Source organism: Plectropomus leopardus, chromosome 2, assembly GCF_026936395.1.
Source record: "Plectropomus leopardus strain MGB_pleo_1.0 chromosome 2, ASM2693639v1, whole genome shotgun sequence".
Lineage (NCBI taxonomy): Eukaryota > Metazoa > Chordata > Actinopteri > Perciformes > Serranidae > Plectropomus > Plectropomus leopardus.
Genome location: NC_142177.1, coordinates 34,625,530 through 34,645,106, shown reverse-complemented (window position 1 = coordinate 34,645,106; position 19,577 = coordinate 34,625,530). Strand labels below are relative to the sequence as shown.

Below are 19,577 nucleotides of genomic sequence, written 5' to 3'. Positions count from 1 at the left end.
AGCTTATTGAAGGCAGCATACCTAGGTGGAAACACAAACCCAAGGTAAATGGCATCTTTCATTTTGCGAGCCCACCTTGAATTAATCCCATTTAAGGGTTTAGCTACACTGTGCACAGCAGTATTCACTCAAACTAATCCATATCACACCCACGTACTTTTGCACACAGAGGCTTGTGTGGATGTGTGCAGATACACACGCATATAGGCTGTCACACCCACAGACACACACACACACACACACTCGCAGGTGCAATTTCTCTCATGCAGCCGAGACACAAAAGCTCCTCCTATGGATAAAAAATGGATATTTTGCTGTAACAGTTATTCCAGTTTTTATGCGAGAAAAAAACCAAAACTCTGGACCATTACTTGTCATAGTCACAAGCATCTAAAGCAGAGATTCTTTGGTGAGACACATGTTGCAAACACACCCTCCCTATGGCACCGTCTCTTTCTCCCGGACACTATAACATTAAAAAAAATCAACAAAGATTCTCTCCGTCCTCTTTTCTATTTTCTCCTTATGAATATTCAGCGGTGAAGTCTTAGATGTGTCTTCTGTGAGTGGGAGCACAGGTGGATAAGAATCTGTACATGAAACACAAATGAGTGAAAGAGGAGCGTGACTGTCTCTAGGGCCCTATACCCACACCTTCAGCATCAACATGGCCTCAGGGCAGAATGAGTGAGAGCTGCAGATTGGAGGAGTGTAAAGGAAGCTAAGAGGCATTCAGTAAACACTCAAGGTTAAGGTTTCATCTCATCCCTTAAACATACATTCCCTCTGAGTACGGGGTGGGTGCTGATGTGTTTCAGAACCCTCTTTTGACCATAGTAATGTATTTTACCACAGTAAAATAATGTCTCACTTAAACCTCCATCATGTGTGCATACCGATCATGTCATCTACCCTCTACATGCATTATATGTGTAAATGTATAAATATGTACTTGTAGATTTTTAAGTGCCTTCCTTTCTTTTACCATACCGTACGCTTGAACTACTGCTTTCATATATTGTTTAGATAGGCTTAATTTGTTCAGCTGTTTGCTAGTCCCTCGCTTTGATGTGTGGGTGTGCATGCAGTTGTTTTGTGTCTCTTTTTTAATTTTGTGTTTCTCAAGACAATTTTGTATTTTGTTGTGGTTGCTTTGTGTCCCTTTGCGAACTTGTTGTTCCTCTTAAAGGTAATTTTTACTTTCTTGGACATTTTGTGTATCTTTGCTTTACTTTTGTGTCTCTTTGGGGTTGTTTATCGTTCCTTTTGGGTCATTTTGTGTGTCTTTGGGAGTTTGTGTTTCTTTGGGGTCTTTTTGTGTCTCTCGGGGGTTATTTCCCTTCTCTGGGTATCCTTGGGATTGTTTATTGTGTCGTTATGGTTATTTTGCATGTTTGCCTCTTTTGTGTGTCCTTGGAATTGTTTTGAGGCTCTTCATAAGGTAGTTTTTTTGTGTGTCTTTTGGATTGTACTGTGTCTTTTAGGGGCTTAGTTTGTGTCTCTGTGGTTATTTTGTGTCTCTCTGGGGTTGTTTTGTGTCTCTTTGGGGGTGTCTCCTCCAGCTCAGAATCAAAAATACATATTTATCCTCTTACCTGTAGTGCTGTATAAAAGTCTTGCTTGTTTTGGTGTGAGCTGCAGAGTGTTGGAGATGTAGGCCGTAGAGATGTCTCTCTTCTCTTCAATATAAAGGAACTAGATGGCACTCGGCTTGTGGTGCCAAATAATACATTTGAAATACTCAACAGCAATGTCTCTTTTCAAAACATTATGACCTCGTTAGTCATGATAATCGACAGACCTTGTTGTGAGCATTTTAATGTAGGAGTTTATCTTCTTTCTACCGAACTACACCCCCAACTGTGTCACCACACAGAAAAAAGTGTGCATTGACTCCTGGACGAGAGGCTCGTTCATGTGACTGTGCGCGTTGTAAGCATTACTGGCATCTTCCTTGGCAGAGCCGTAACAGCTCATTCAAGCGTGCTATGTGAGCTAACACCACAAGCCATCTAGCTGCATTATTCTCAAGAAAAGGCTAACATCTCTACGGCCGATATCTCCAACACTCAGCATCGCACACCAAAGGAAATCCTGATTGATCAATAACAGGTAAAAGTATGTAGTTTTGCTTTTGGGGTGAACTGTCCCTTTAAGGAATGCATGAAAAGAAGATGAGGATTTAAACAGGAGCATAATCATATGCATTCCACAATAGGAAGTGGATGATTAAGAGACAAATTATGCTCATTGTCCTACTGACGCTTTTCACAGAGCTTGCGAATGATTTTGAGTACTTGCTGACTATTCATATCCCTGCAATCCCATCACTTTTTCTACCTTCAATTGAATTATTTTAATGGCACATTGAATGCCATTGAAAAGACACTAAGTGTTGTATGAAATGCATTTAATGTCGAGATGGATCAGCCAATTAGCTATTGTATCTCGGCATGCTATTCGAATTCACTAGAGTGAAATCAAAATGGAGTGTGTCAGAAAACACTATCATTTAATGCTGCAGCCTACCTCACTGTTACGCAAAGCGGTAAATCCACTTACAGTGCATGGATCATCACACATCCTCAACTGTGTGATGAAGGGAGGCAAAGTGGAGGTTATCTGTGAATGTTAGATATTTAAAATCTGATAATACCTCCAGACTGTTGTAAGCAATCCACTTAAATGTATGGTGTCAAAATCTGCATATCTGAGGACTTTACAATAGTACAGGTTACCTGATACTTTGTTTAATATCAAGGATGTACTTTTAAACATTCTTGATCACCTGTGTCTTTTCAGGCTATAACCTGTTAATGAATAACTAGAATTAATGCCTTGCAGTTGTATGCCTCTGCAAAGCAGTCATGTTGCAGTTACACTTTACATCCATGTCTGTCAGGAGTCATATGTAGCCATGATGGTTGACAAGGCTTAAAATGCTGTTGCACAGAAGCTGCATATTCTGAAATGTGGATGCTTCACACACATCTTGAACCCGGCAGCACAGAATATCTATACATTTATCACAGTCTCAAAGAGGACGCCCACGATTAGTGTAAACAATTCAATATCTGACAAAATCTCTCGCCTTCACATCCTGTGTTATGGTGTTGAATAATGGCCAGAAATGTGTTGGTTTTTTTTGCAGAAAATGATGATGTCACAGTGAAGTTGATGTAAAAGAACTTAGTCTGCACACTATGTTCCCATAAATATTTAATTTAATTACCACAGATGGTAACACTTTTTGAGATTTGGGTTTTTTTCATTTTCATATTCATTTGTTTTCATCACTTGTTTTCATCACTTGTTTTTTATTGTCTGCATGTGCACGCTTTTGCAAACTTTTTGTTGCCATGAAGTGTACCTTTGATATTTTTGATTAAAAAAATGTCATCATTATGTCATAATTAGAATGTCAATTCTTGAATTGTGGCCAAAAAAGTGAGGTCACAGTGAACTTAACCTTTGACCACTAAATTGTATTAAATTCATTCTTGAGTCCAAGTGGATGTTTGTGTCAAATTGGAAAAAAAAAGATTCTCTCAATGTGTTCATGAGATATTAAGACAGATGCAGGATCACATTCACCTTGACCTTTGACCACCAAAATCAAATCAGTTAATCCTGAATTCCTTTCAGTTGTTTTTGAGATATCACATTCACCAAAGTGAGACAAACAAGGCCACAGTGACCTTGACCTGTGACATTTGACCACCAAAATCTGATCAATTCATCCTTGAAACCAAGTGAACATTTGTGCCAGATTTAAAAAAAAAAAAAACCCTCAAGGTGTTATACCATTGCAGAGGAATGAGGAAGACAAGGTCACAGTGTCCTTGATCTTTGACCTATGACCATCAAAATCTAATTAGTTGATCTTCATGTCTAAGTGGGCATTTGTGCTGAATTTGAAGTAATTCCCTCAGGGTGTTTTTGAGATATCGTTCTCACAAGGATGGGAGGAACAGACATACAGATGGACGGACGCACAGACAATCCTCAAACATAATATCTATCCCTGGTGCAGAGGCATAAAAATGCCTTCCATATCCTCAAATATATTTCTACCTGGAAGAAAAGACTGAATCTAATCACTCTGACCTGCATTTGGTCATTTACAATTTCATAAAATTACATCATGAAATTTTATCTGAACAGCTGACTGAAAAGTACTCAGATTGCAGTGGGCTCACATGCTAACATTGTTACACCAGGAAATGTCTTTGGAGTCCATGTTGGAACAATATTTCATATCATTCCCTCCATGATGCCTCTGCTTTGTTTTCTGGCTGTTTAAATGCAGTAAATTTAGTTGATTTGGGGAACTGACCTCAAAACTGGCAACTCACATGACCTCCGTGAGCTTTCATAATGGACAATTAGCATCGTCTGTGTATCTGCCTGTTTGTGAACCCTTCTTTGGCCGTCTCCCCTGCAGCCATGGAGCTTCAGGACTTGGCATTTGAACATGGGCCGTAGAAGACACTGGCTAATTAGTTCCTGAGGAAGGAGCAATCCATCTTCCTTAGGAAGCGATGTGCCCACTCCTGCAGCTGTGGTCAGTGCACTTTAAATTAGAATGTCTTCAACTCAGGAGACAGAGGGCGAAATAGAATAAACAATACATAAACTACTGGGAAATGTTCTTTTTTTCTTTGTTTGTTTTCACTATCATGTGCTTTCCTGATAGTGCTTTTGTGATCAAAGTCAAACTGAGTGTGGAAAGCTCAAGATCTGAAATAGGAGAAAGATTATTACTTTATAATTTGTCATTTTTCTGTTTCTGCCTTTTTTTCACAAATATTTCCCAAAGTTGATCCAAGTGAAAATATATAGTCAATTGAAACAGCTTGATTTTTCCTGCAGCAATGGAGTTCATCTGGGTGTCAAAAGACTCTCTTACACTTTCTGATTTTTTAATTCAATTTGGGAAAAAGTCATACTATGAATGTTGCACAGCTGCATGAAAAATGTGAATCCAGAAGCTCCATGACTGAAGGGGAGACAGCCAAAGAAAGGTTCATGTAACAGGCGCATACACAGGCGATGCTAATTGTTCATTCTGAAAGCTTGTGGGGGCCATTTCAGTTGTCTATTTTGAGATCAGCTGTTCAAATCAACTCAGTGTCCTACATTTAACATTTTTCAAGCGTCATGGGGTAAAGTGCTTTGCAGCACTGGTCCAACGTGGGCTCCAGACAGACTTCCTGATGTTATCGGTTGAACCGTCTGCACTCCCAGCACTTTCCAGTGAAGCTGGTAAGAAAAAAAAGTTCCTGACGTAATTTCATGAAATTGTCAACTTCAGCCGAGGTTGGGTCAAAGTAAACATCTCCTGAGATTGGAGAACATAGTTTGCTGGTATAAAAGAGCCTCCATCGCAGCTCATAGTGAATGTAAACATGGAATTAAAAATGAGCCTTAGTTTATATTCAAAAGGGCGTATTCATGAGAAGCGAGGATGTTTCACCATATGTGCATTATTGCTGTGCGGTGGCATTTAATTAAGCAATAAAAGTGTAGCCATTCTTATATCCTCGCATTTATCATGTTTGAATGTAACATTTTCTTTAACATATGTTCATTTTCACATTTATTCTTTAGATTTCTACATAAAACACATGTTCAGGTGTTGTATTTATAGCTGTAGCCATGTAGGTCCAAGATCTTCATTTCAGCACATCTGATAATGACCACTCATCAGACCTCCACATGGTTATCAAACCAAACGTACAATATGGCTAACTAAAGCATAGCATGCAAAGAGTCATTAACTATATTCTATGGGCTCAAATAGAAAAATAGCATTTAAATACTCATTGAGTATGGATATTAAATCTTTAAGCTTCTGTGTTTTCTGTTTGACATCCTGTTTTCCTGCATTAAAGTCTGGGTTTGTTGGATCCATTCAATGCCCCTCCCATCCACTCGAAAGGGACATTTGTGCTTCTTATATCATGTCATTACTTGCAGCGTTGCGACATGACGCTCTTCAGTGGTGTATCATACAGATGTCACAGGTTCCATGGGTTACGTTCTCAAAGGACGCCACCCTCACGCGTATTATGCTGCCGAGGCAGGTGCCAAATTATAACACAGCAACCAGCCGCGTTCTCAGCTGACACTGTCCAGTGGCGTATCATGCAGACACGAAAGGTGGTTTTAAGCATTATGATCGTGCGCCAAAAGCACAGCAAAATTGTCAGTATTTGACAACTTCGGAATGATTGCGGGCTGGTTTTAGTGAATTAATGTGGTTGGGTTTTTTTTTTTTTAGAGAGACATCGCTGCATTCCCACTCGAGATAACACCATCAAAACCTAATATTTTAATCCAAAACATGATCTTTTTCTAACCAGTGGTTATCATACCTAAACATAACCACACAATTAACAACAGCATTTTTAAAATGAACAAAAAAGAAAAGTTGTTTTGTATTTGCCACATAATAATGTCCAAACATGACATAACTGTGGTTTGCAGAAAATCAGATGGCCAATATATACTGTAGTGATTGCAATGGTATGCTGACCGCAGAAGAAGTGTAATGGTGATAGGTGCGCGGACTAAGTGGGAGTAAGAAATAGTTTTTCTTCTCATCATTGTGTTAAATTGAGTGAAGTTAATCACACTGCGCTGCACACGTCAGTGGTGATGGCAAGAATAGAATGCATGCCGGTATCATTATTAAAGTAAATGATGAATCGCCCTCATGCATGAATCATACTGTACATCAAGATAAAGACACAGAGAAACAGAAATCATTTTTTTAGAGACCCCTCCCCAAAACTGTTTTCATGTCTCTTAAGAGGAGCTAAGCCCTTCATGTTCCGCTGGCTGCACTTTGCACCCTGCTTAGTATCTATAACAGCTCGTACAGGAACAGAATATTACATTTTCAACCTTACAATTTGGTGACAACAAACAGTTAATTTGACTGAGTCTCAGCTAATAAAAGGATGATCAGTGTGTCATGATCAATTTATGAACAGTTATTTGACAAGCATTATATCATACAATCAGCTCAACAAAAAGGGACACAGAGAGCGGTCCATGCAGCGTGCCGATGATTGTTGCCTGTTTTGCTGTCGTTATGCTCTGGACTGTCAGGGAATATCAGTCTTAAAATGTGAAACCTAATCCCAATAAATATGATTTGGATTGCAACGTGACTGACAAGTCTGGCTTCAGCCACAGCTGAATTTCGGTGCAATCGTTTTCAATAAATATATATATTTTTTAAAACAATTAAATCCAGTGTTGCAAAACACAAGCAGGGAAATGTGTATTCTGCAGTGTTTTAATTATAAATGTATGAGAGGGCTGTCTGTCTCTATTAATGCAATTAAATGTACCATTCATCCTTACGATGCTATTAAACTATAATGATTACATTAATATGGTTACATGTTAAGTGTGTAATGTGAGTTTCATTTATGCTTTGATCGAAATTTCATGTATTCTGCCACAGCATGAGCACAGTATGTGTCCATTTAATATGAAAATAAGCTTTAGGCTTATTATGTGTGGCTTAATATTATCTCGTTTTGTCAGTACTCCAGAATGAAAAAGACATGTCTTTCTAGTGTTTTGTCTGGTGCAGTACAGAGATAACAAATTATCTTATCTACTGTTTACAATCAATAACAAGCCATAGGCATCAGACTGTAAGGTTGTGTCATTGCATTCACACATTTAGCACAATAAAATACACTGAAAGTGGTCAGAGATGCCGTGTCTGAATGCAGGGAAGACAAAGAGGCCCATCTGCAGTGACGATCTGAGATTCAAGCAATCAAAGCTGACTAAAGGCATTACCAAGTAATGAGTCAGTGGGTGGGGGATCTTCGCCCATCCAGAGTTATTGGATGAGGACTGTTTGTGTAACTTCTAATCCTCAAAGTGGGAGTTTATTGAGGAGAAAATAAGTTTACTGTAGAAAAACTATAAGCGTGCATTTCAAGCATGAACTTGAATGGCTTCTAAATGCAGAGAGGGGATGGCAGTTTGCCTTATCCAAATTGCCTTTGCACCAATGCATAAAAGTCAACTTATCCATTAAGCAAATAAAGGGATGTGCCACGGCGGTTCACCTCAGAATGGAGAAAAAACAAAATAAAGGACTCTCCTGACATGACATTTGATTATGCTGTTTTGAAGGAAATATGTCCAATTTAAATGGCAGTTTTTAAGATGCAGGAGCACCAGTCTAAACAACATATGAATTTCAAAGTAATTTGGTGAAGTAAAGGGCATCTGTAATTTGCTACTGTGGTCAAAACCAGCAAGAGAACTATTATTTGTTTGAATTTCTCTCCTCAGTGAGACTGTGCTTGAGTTCACATTTTAAGGGTCAAAGAATTTAGTATAACCTAAGAATAAATGTAGGGTATTGATCCTTAGCTATACATAACCTGCCTTTACCCTGTAGTAATCACTTTTATATACATGTGGTTAGAAAACATATATTTTAGAGGTAAACAAGATTGATTGTGACTAGAAAGTTGTCACTGGATGTATCTGCAAAATGTTCGCTGATGGTTTTTGATACTATATCTGATCTTTCAATACTGTGTTATAGCAACCAAAGCATTCTCTTTTTATGGTTATATATTTAACGACTTAAAGCATACCGTGTTTGATTTAAAGAAAAAAAAACAACTACTGTCTTTCTCCAACCCTACCCGAAGTGCAACTTGATGTAGGCTACTCTATACAACTTCAGTGTAATGATGGGCAGGATTGAACAAATAACTCTTCTCGAGCAAGTCTTTTACGTGTCCGTGTGTGTCAGGTCAGCCTGCTAAAGTCTGACTGATCAGGAATCCGTCACGTGTTGTAATATAGAGCAGAAATGGCACTAATCACTGATCAAGGACCCCAACTGTTCTCTATAATATACACAGTATATACTGTATAATAAACATACATAGCTTATATATTTATGTGTGTGTTAGAGAAAGAGAGAGAGAGATGAAGAGAGAAAGAGGTGGGAGCATAATTACATGCTTTCAGGCATAAACAAGCAAAGTGGTTACAGTATTGCTTTGGTGGAACTGAATTAAAAATTCCCCCTTTATCCCTCCATCACCCACTTGACACACACAAAATGATATTTTCATTTAAGATGTGTATTGACCCAGATGCCGTGGCAGTCTTGTTCTCGGCAAAATGATTCAGATGACACTTGGTATAGAAGGCTGTGAGCCTGTGTGATGTGGCTAAAATGTTGTGCTCTGCTCAATATATTTACCTCCGTCAACAAATGAGGTTACATTTTCACTCGTTTGTTGTCGTCTGTCTGTTAGCCAGATATCCCAAAAGTTAATTAGAGGATTTAGATTAAATTTGGTGGCAGATGGCCGCGGGCCCAAGGTTCAGTTGATCAGATTTTGGTGATGTCTGGGTCTGGGATGACTGCCACTGGACAATTATCATTTTTCAGTCATAGCTATTATGCTGTGTTCACATGTCGGCAGGGAAGGTTCAGCTTGAACAGCCTCTAAAAAGAGGTGCATATGTGTGCTACAGTATTCTCATTTTCAGATGAAAAAATCACGTCCAGAAGACAATCTTATTTCTGGTGCTTTGATGTGCAACACAACTGTCAGGGTTTGGGTTTCAATCAGAATGGTTTAATCTCCCTCAATTGCTTAATTAATGGATGGTTGTCTTCCCTCTGATATGCAGAGCATGGCCAAAATGTGTCAGAGTTGTTCCAGTATATTTCTCTGAGCAAGTGTTGGTATAAAGGCAATTTCAATCATGACACAGTTACTCATGATAATCCACAGAACTCATTTGGAACAGTTAGAATTATTTTTCATCAAAGTACGTCTGCCAACTGTCTGTCGCTACGCAGAAGGAAGAGTGCCAGTGCACACTGAAGACACGTGCACAGTTGTGGCAAAACAGAAGTGGATGTGGAAAGACGTGTGCCCAAATATTTGGAGATTTTTTTCAAGCTAATTAGATTTGGACCTATCTGTTATTATATATTTCTTTATGTTTTCAATACTTCTCACCACTGGCCTGAATGTACTTTTTTTTTTTTTTTAAATATACTCTATTCAAAAAGGACAAGTCATATTCATGACAACTGTACAGGAGGATGATTTTTTACATAACTCACCTGCTGACATTTATGAAGGCTTAAATTTACACATATATAAGGGCGGGTCCACATGAGTGACAGGGCGAAGCTTCGCTTTAGTCTTTGAATCAGATCCAACACTCGCTCCTCCACATCTTCACCCAATAATCCAAATAGGATCCATTCTGGCCGAATTACATGATGATGGGAGCAAAATGTGTTTAAATTACGTACTGGCAACACAAAAACAATGCAAATGCAAAGTCTTTTATGGACGGTCACAGTTTGGTTATTTTAGGGAATTTTTTTGCCCATTACCAGGGAGTGCGTTGTTAAAATTTCATATTAATATCACATATTTCTATGAGACTGTATGGCTTACAAGATGTACGCAGTGTTGGCGTTAACCACTAGAATGAAATGGTCGATAGTACCATTTAGTTGTGGAGCACATCATCCAGAGGTATTTTAGAAAGTCATGCATCTAATAACAAACATAAACCAGCACTAAAATGTATGCAGTCTAATACAGCCATGCAATAAATCTTTCATGAAGCACATCATGTGTTTGGTCTAACTGTTCTAGAGAGATATTTATTTAAGGATTGGCAGAAAAAAATGTCCAAAAAAATGCAGTGTCAGTTCCATGTTGGAGGATGTCAATCAAACAAAGTCTTATAATAAGTGTTCAAAAAGTCTGGAAAAAATGTGCTTGTAAGAGATTGCCAGGGAAGAGTGTTAAAAATTATGCTTTATTTGAAGTATTTCTGAACAATTTGTTCAATGTCAACTTGCCTTAAGAATTGATTAATGACAAAACATTTAACAAATGTATGTCAGGGAAAGTTCTCCAAACAAGCAGCTCCTCTGAACACTTAAACAGTAAGCTGTGTTTTGGCTTATACTCGAAGATAAGTGAGGAGGCTCAAGCAAAGATTAGTTTAGCCTTTGTGTGGGCATTTATTGTGACACCCAATGCAGCAACACACAACATTTCAGAGTGGCCTAATCCACCGATTACGGGGTTTATATGTACATACATATAAACACACAATTAGGCCAAATAAATATTTACAATTTATGCAATGCTGCTCACAATCCAGTAAACAATTGTTAAACCAACAATCTATGCAACCACTAACCTCAGGCAAACACCTTTATTTACAGCTCCCCTGAGCTCCTGAACCGTGGTAGAACCAGGAGGTATAGATGGACACGAAATCCTGGGCAGAACCATGCAACTTGAAGAATGCCAGCTGCTGTAAAACACCAAAGAGGAAGATGAAAGGACCTTCTGCTTGAGAACCGGAAAGCAGGTGAGTAAAAGTCACACAACATACAGATATTTTAAGTGTGTTACTAGTTGTTTGTGTAACATCAAGCATTATACAGCCCACTTGTCGTGGCTGCCTTGTATTTTGTGCCTCTAGTGTTTTCTTACAGGAACTAAAGGTTTGTTGTGGTAACCAAGAAAAAAACCATTGATAGGACCAGAAATAGGATTGTACTGCAACGTAACATGGCCGATAGTTGATAGCTAACATGGCTTGATAGCAAATGTTAGCAAGCAGGCATAGGGATGCTGTCCAGCCTGTTCTTGCTATTATATTATGATGATACAGGCATCTAAGTTTTGTTGTGGTAATCAGGAAAAATCAATCACTTGGACCAGTAGCAGGATTGTTCTGGTACTTCACTGGCTGATGGCTAACATGGATTAATGGCAAATGTTTGCAGGCAAGCATAGCCATGCTGACAGTGTTAGCCCTGCTAATATGTTATGATAGCTTAGTTCATTTAACTGAAGTTTTGTTGGGGATATTAGGAAAAATCGATTGGTTGGACCAGCAGCAGGATTGTATTAGTACTTAACATGGCTTATAGCTAACATGAATTGATAGCAAATGTTGCAAGTAGGCGTAACCATGCTGTTTTGTGCCCGTTAACATGTTATGATAATGCAGACATTTAACTTAAGTTTTGTAGTGGTAACAAGGAAAAATTGATCAGTAGGACCAGTAGCAAGATTGCACTAGTGCCTAACATGGCTAATAGCTGGTAGCTAACATAGCTTGATAGCAAATGTTATCAAGCAAGCATAGCCATGCTGTCTTCATTAGTCCATGTCCACCTGTAATGTGTTATAGGTATGTTAAGTAATCTTCATTTGGGGGAGGGGGGGTGCATGCTATTCGTGAGCAATGTTGTGAGGAATTACATCGTCCTGCTTTGCTTCACAGCACCAGACCACTTTGAATTGGGCAGGAATTCAAGGTCTGAAGCCAGACTACTCAACTTTTGGGAAGGCAAAGATTAAAGTGTTCTAAGCTGTAATTGCCCAATCAGGCAGACTTTCCATCTGGCTTTCACTCACGTTTCTCCCATTAGGCATTTACAGAGAATTGCCTTAATCAAACTGTTGTAATATTTGTACTTCAACTGGAGTTTTCTAAGCTTTTACATTTCAATTAGTATATAGTAGCAATAATAGTAATGCACTGGGGCCTAAAAAAGCTAGGATCTATGTTTTTTTTTATGTTTTTTTTTTTTTCAATGTATTTTTTAATCTCAGGTCAACTGATATTTACAGTTAACACATAGAACTGAAACGAGGTACTGTACTTTTTTTTTCGTACTGTATTTGCAACCTATTCTCATTCCTAGATTATCAAATACCAATTCTTTGTCACGCCCCTTGGTTTCTAATACTGACATACAGGACACCCTTTATCTGTCACGGTTAGGTTAAGGCAAGATAACTACTTGGTTAAGTTTAGAAGAAAGATTTTAAGAAGTAAGTTCTTAACGTAGATCTGCTGTGGCAGTTTGTGACGGCTGTTACAGCAACATTGAATTTAGGTTTCGCACGTGACGTTAACTGCGATCTCCTCAGCAAAAGACAAATCTTTTTTGACCCATACACCTCCCCTCTCTTCCACCTTATGCAGACTGTCGTACTTTTGCTCTCAGCGTAAAGTATTTTTTCTTGCTGTTATTTACTGATGTGTAAAATGAAGCTAATGTAAATGACCTTTCTCCTGCCTTGTCAAAAAGTGTGAGCCTGGGTTTGTGTGATGTGAGTGGCATTACTGTATTAATGGCCACAAGTATTCTGTGAAGCCACTTCAGGGTATCACTCTGTCCGGTGAGTCATATGAGGCCAATCGCTCCAGGAAATACTTGTAGCTGACATAGATGTTTTATTTCTCCCTATCTACGTGTGCTGCAAATAAAGCGAAATTGTGCAGCTAAAGCACGTCTACAGCTGGTTCCAACCTGGTCAACCCCGCAAGCCTGGTCTTGTCCCATTTTAAGAAGTCACCCCTAATCTCTGGTGATGGTTCAGGCACACTGCAATGTGTTCCCCACTGGCAGACTTCTGAGTCGTCCCCCATGCATAATATCCATGCAATTCTGCTTCTGACAGATATGTGTTGTAATCTCTTTGAAAATGAGCATTTGCAACATGTAAGAGCCTCAAAGCTGCGGGTCTGAGAAGTGTGAGGGAGAAAATGACATAGAAAAACTGCAATGTAAAAAAAAATCCCTGCCTGGAGTCTGGCCTTTTATCCATGTTTTCATACAGAGTTGAGTATTAATTTCTTTGAAAGCAGTTGTTGTTATACGTTCACTATAATACCATTTCTAACTTTATACAATTCAAAATGTTCATTAAGTGGTCATTTAGCAATTTCACTTTTGAATACAATTGATTTTTTTTTAATATATGAGCACGTGGTGGATTTTAAAATACAGTGAGCCTGCCTTGTTAAAATGTTGATTCAGCATCTATCAGGACACTGAAATAGAACTATCGCACCTGGAAACATGTCAAATCTGCATCCGGATTCTGATGAACAAACTCGCCTACATTTGTTTCATGTGACATATTAGCATCTGTTTTAAAGAAATACCTTAGACCCCCAATTACCATATTCACCCATTGTTACGTTGGACTTTTGATGAAAACTCGCTCTTTTCTCCAGTGCCACTGAAACGTGTCACACATGGACAAGTAACGTGCCTCTAAGGGGCCTCTAGGCAAGCACGTCCAGTATCAGTGCCCAATCCGTCCCAGTTGCCTAATTGTTACTGCCAAAGGCGTAGGTTTGTTTGAACATTTGAGGGGGGCACAAATGAAACAGGGGTGTTTGGGTGGTTTCCTGCCAGAAAATTTTGTGTATCAAACACTCAATTTCCTGCATTCTGGTGAATTTTTATGTACCAATTTGTGCCTTTTCTTGCATCAGTTTCTGGTGTAAATGTCTTGAATTTCATCAACACTGAAGTCTGCTCTGCTATTTTTATGTTTTATATTGAGGGAGACAAATGCACGTTCTAAATATTTAGGGGGACGTGTCTCCTGTGTCCCCTCTGAATTCTACGCCTATGGCTATAGTGCATGTGCAGCTCTCAACAGAGATGACAAGTTTTAACATCTTCATGATGCAGTCTAATGAGGCATCAGATATGAGTATGAACAGAAAAACTGTTACAAGAAACAGGACATCTAATGTTGGCATGAATACAGTCAGGCAGCAACGTGAACTACATTATATGTTTGTTTACATTTTGTAAGTAAGTTAATTTAATTATTAGGTTTTTTGTTGTTGTGTACCATTGGATGCTCTCACAACTATCCCTGAATTACTGTGAGACTAAAGCAATTTTAAAAATGAGATGATTCTTAGGCAAGTTCTGAATGTTCCCATTGCTGTCCCAGGACACACACAGTAAGTTTCACTGTGCGCCGCAAATCGAGCCTCATTTTTTTATTTTCCAATATACTTTGTTGTAAATCAAATGCTTCTGTTGATGCTCAAGCTCATATTCATTTCTTAAAATCAGATACCTTGTTTAAACATCCAACTATCTTGGATGCAGGTGCGTTGGAAAGTATTGCTTTAGTCTTGAAAAGGAGATCCCACACACTGCTCTTGCTTAGCAGCACCATTTATTGATTGTACTAACATATCGGTCCCTCTAGACCCACATCAAGTGTATTCAATGTGTTATTGAATACTCTTGATGCTCAGGTACCGCCATCGCCTGTGTGTATTTGATGCTAGCTTCATAGGCTGGGAGATTCTCTTTGACCCCATGGGACATTAGGATATGACACATGATGATGATGTTTGAGGTTTACAGCAGACACTGCTAGAAAGTCAGAGACGGTGTTTGCTCAGGTGCTCCTTGGATGCGCAATTTTTAGCCCTCTTAGATGCGCTCGGCTTGACAAAACTTTTAGGTGCACTCAACTTGTTGTAGGACAATATACAATAGAGCTTATGCATAGAGAACGTATTGATTTATTGTGTTTCATTGCTGACTTTTTTGTTGTAGGATAGTGCACCAGCTATTGAGCTTTTCAGCAACTACAGACCACATTTCACTGCACGTGTTTAATCCATTGGTGTGATGTTGTTTGAGACTGTGACTTCTCCTCTTTCGAACCTCCTTGCTTTCATGTTTCCGAGGCATTTCTGTTAAAGCTGTGCTCGTGCAGTAGGAATTGCACAGCTTGGATGGATTTAGCACTGACACAAAAAAGTGCTACTTAGTGTTTCGTATTGTAAGGTTTTGGTAAAAATGCATATATATGAGACTTGTATTGTACTGCATGAGTTGTTGAGAGTTTGTAAACCCGTGTTTTGATAAAGTTTTACTGTTGTTAAACCACGTTTACTTCAATTTATCAAGAATTTTTCCCCTTTTTGGATTATTTGTTCACTGTGGAGGATGTGAGAAAAACAAGAAGTTTATGTCAACATTCAAGGTTCAACGCAGGTTGAACTGATGTACAAATGATCATTTTGGGGGTTAAGTATACCTTTGATCTTTTTAAAACTCACCCCAGCCTTGAGAGACCACAATTGAAGGTCATGAAGAGAAAGCTAAAATTGCCGTTTTCGTATTTAATTCCAGCCCATGTTTTCCCTCTGAACATGCAGTAAATGTTTGCAAGCAAAATGATCAAATAGAATGATTTCTAGTAAAGGAAAGCAATATTGATCGTAATCTTTCCTCCCCCAGAGCTCAGCGTGTCACATCTCACTAATGGAAGTGTAAGAGGGTTTGCTTGGTTTTATTTTATGTTTTTTTGGCTTGCACGCAGCATGCGGGGCTGGCCCCATAAATGCAAAACTCCATGAGTGAGTGATGAAGTTGCAGCATTGTTCAGTGTGACTGATGGTGTGACGTTGCTGTTTCCCCATTGGCTGTTGTTCTTTCAAAGTAAAAAGGCACGGACATGTTGGACGGGCTGACAGATGCTGACGTTCCTGTGTTACTGTTACATTATTCCTCATTCTCTGTAACCAGTGTAACATGGCAGCATGGTGGAAATAGCAAGCTAGACAGCTAGACAGCCATCCACAGTCGTTATGTCAGTTTTGGGCAGATGAGAGAGGATCACCTCATCAGTTTGTTTTAGGAACAGCCGTGTCTGTATGACACAAGCCTTAGATTTATTTAAATTAGTTATTCACTAATGTGTGTTACACCGTCAGGATGGGTGGCGCTGCCGTTAAAAAGAGAAGGAGAAAATCAGACACGGACTGAAACTGAAGTGAATATTATGTGTTGCAGTGTTGGACCAGGTGGTGCCACAGTGACAGAGTCTCTGTTTGGTAATCAGCGGCGATTGGACGATTCATAAAGTATCGGAGCTGCGGAGGGAGGATGTGTTAATAATCAGCTCCAGAGAAAAAAAACAGGTCCCCTCTGCTGCATGACTGTGTCTAACATTAAGTGCACTTCAGTGTGTTCTCCATTTTGACACACAGCCACATGAATTTTGGGCTGGACTGCAATAATGCATTTCATACACCGCATACGTTTCATCTCACCCCGCTATGGGTCACTAAAGCTTCCTTGAGGGTTGGGAGGCCTTCTTTATTTTAAGAGGTGTTGAAAAACATAAAAAAAAGAAATATAAAGTGAACAGTAGGCCTTTCTCAGCAGTTCATTAATTTCTAGATAAATGTACAAGATATACAATATATATCTAGAAATATATCTCACAAGGCGCAGTGAGGACCTGAACACATGCAGTTTTCACAAAGCCTTCACTCTCTGCTAAACAGCCTTTTCCTTGTCCTGCATTTGAGAAGATGGCTTGGCAAAAAACGAATTTCCCCAATAAGAAGCTTTTAAAGAATGCATGATTGTAGGTATGTAGAATCCAATAAAAAGTTTCATCAAATATAAGGAAAAATCACCTGTGATGCAATATTCACTGGAAATAATCTGCTCAAAACTGATCATAATTGCTAATCTAAGACAAATGTCCTGCAGTAGGCATGTGGGTTAATTGTACAGTTTATTAGTTGTTCTCTACTGTTATTGTTATGAGTTTAATATAATATGAAATATTCCTTAATTATGTCATCACTTTGTGCAATGATAGTGTAGACGTCCATGAAGGAAACAGGTTGGGAACCACTGTACACGGTAAATGATTGTTTTATTAGGTATTCCTTACATGGGACAGAACTACACCGTGTTCTGCAAATCGAATCCCCTTTTTATATTTCAAAATACTGCGTTGTAAAAGAACTGCTTCTGTCGGGGTTCGATATTCATTTCCTAATTAAATGGTTAAATCAGATGCCTTGGTTAAATGGAGATATTTGGACAGTTAATTATCTCAGATGCACTGGAAAATATCAGTTTTTGAGTCCTTCGTTCACTGTGGAGGCATACGAGAAAAACACACTTTTTTTTTTAGGAAATTCAAGGTAACACAGGGTGAATTGATTTCCAAATTATTATTTTGAGGGTGAAGTATTCCTTTAATCTTTTTAAGACTCACCCTGGCGTTAAGAGACCACAATTGAAGGCCATGAAAAGTAAGCTAAACTTGCCTTCTTCATTTTTAATTTCAGCCTGTGTTTTCACCCGTCGCAGTAAATGTTTGCAAGCAAATTATCAAATAAGGTAAATTTTTAGTAATGGTTGGGAAAGCAATATTGATCATAATCTTTCTTCCCAGAGAGCTCAGCCTGTTGCAGTTCACTAATGGAAGTGTAAGAGGTTTTTTTTTTTTTTTTTTAATGGATGTGATTGACTTATTAGATATTCCTCAGATGAGACGCTAAACATGAAAGCCATTTAACGAGAGTTATGGAGACAATTAAAGTCAATCCTACTGTACCTGAGCAATTAAATTGGTCAAAATTGCTAGACGGTTAATAGCCTGCTGGTCATTTACATTGACTGCAAGACAAGTTTATATTCAGATCGAGGTTTAAGATGATAAGAGGCAATTCCATTGCCACACATTTGGATAGTAATTCATCCCGAGTAATGCTTTGAGTAATACACAAAGACTATTGAAAGAGACAAGAGCGTTGTCAAGCTGTGATATCTGATCTTCATCTATAGGCACAGTGTCCTTAAAGGATCTCTCCCACGCGTAATGACTTAGACACCCTGTGAGATAACGTATTAAAGATGCCCGTTGCTCTGGAATAAAGCTGACACTCACGGCACGCTGACAGCCAGCCATTGGATGTCATTGGGCTGTGTGTGGCCGACCCTCAGATGTACTTTTTGTGTCCAACACCATCAGCTCTGTTTGGCCCTTATCAGCGAGCTGGATGCAGACAGTGAGAGAGAGCCTGAATCCAATACCGACATTAATTCACTTATGTTTAAATGCATACCGTGCATTGCATCACCCAAAATGAACCAAATCAGAATGCATTACTATTCATTATGCAGTGAGTACGGAAAATGTCCAAGTCTGGTCTGATACAGCTTCTTTTCACCTCTCCTGGTATACATATGAAAATTATATTTAAGAGTCTTTATTGTGATTTCACAATAGTTTTGTATTGGCGAGAAACTGAAGCTCCATATTCATTCAATAACAGTTTGCACAAATGGGGCAGCCATTCAGGGTGCCTGCTGATTCTGCTGGAAGATGCAGGTATTGTCACCAGCAGAGCAGGACAGAAAAGATCCATCCTTGAATATCAATATTCATGTTAGGACCACCTACGTTCCCATAGCCATGATGCATAGTCAGCCTTGTGCTCATTTCAGCGTTCTCTTCATGCCGAATTGATTTCTCTGTGACTAAGACAAACAAAGCTGCTCTCTTAACCGATAGAAACTGCAGCACTTTGGTATCAGTCACTCTGGACCTCAGCGTCTGTTTGGCCTTAGGTGGACAACATGCTTTCAGTTTTCAACCTCACATCTCCAACAAAATACCCAGAGTTCTTACTCATGTCCTCCAGGCAGCTGCTCTTAATGCTAAGACATTAGATAGTTTAGCAGCTTGAACTCCCACGTGATTGCATGAGCGCCGTTCGCAGGTGTCTCACTGAGAAACCAACAGGAAGGTTGCATCGCTGGTTTGTGTAAACAACTCGCCTGTCAATCGATTCATGTCGTCTTGTATGGTGGTTCCGGTGACAGATCCTTTAAACCTTGTGTGCTGTTCCACACAATAAGGCCGTAGCTATGCATG

The 19,577-nt window shown here is 39.0% G+C and overlaps 1 long non-coding RNA gene across 1 annotated transcript in view; it reads left to right on the top strand.

Moving 5' to 3' along the window:
* Positions 1-19,577, top strand: part of LOC148190259 (uncharacterized) — a 166,372-nt gene that overhangs the window by 145,387 nt on the left and 1,408 nt on the right. Inside the window, exon 4 of the long non-coding RNA XR_015775354.1 lies at positions 11,267-11,415. This is a non-coding gene — a long non-coding RNA (uncharacterized LOC148190259). The remainder of the gene's footprint in view (positions 1-11,266; positions 11,416-19,577) is intronic.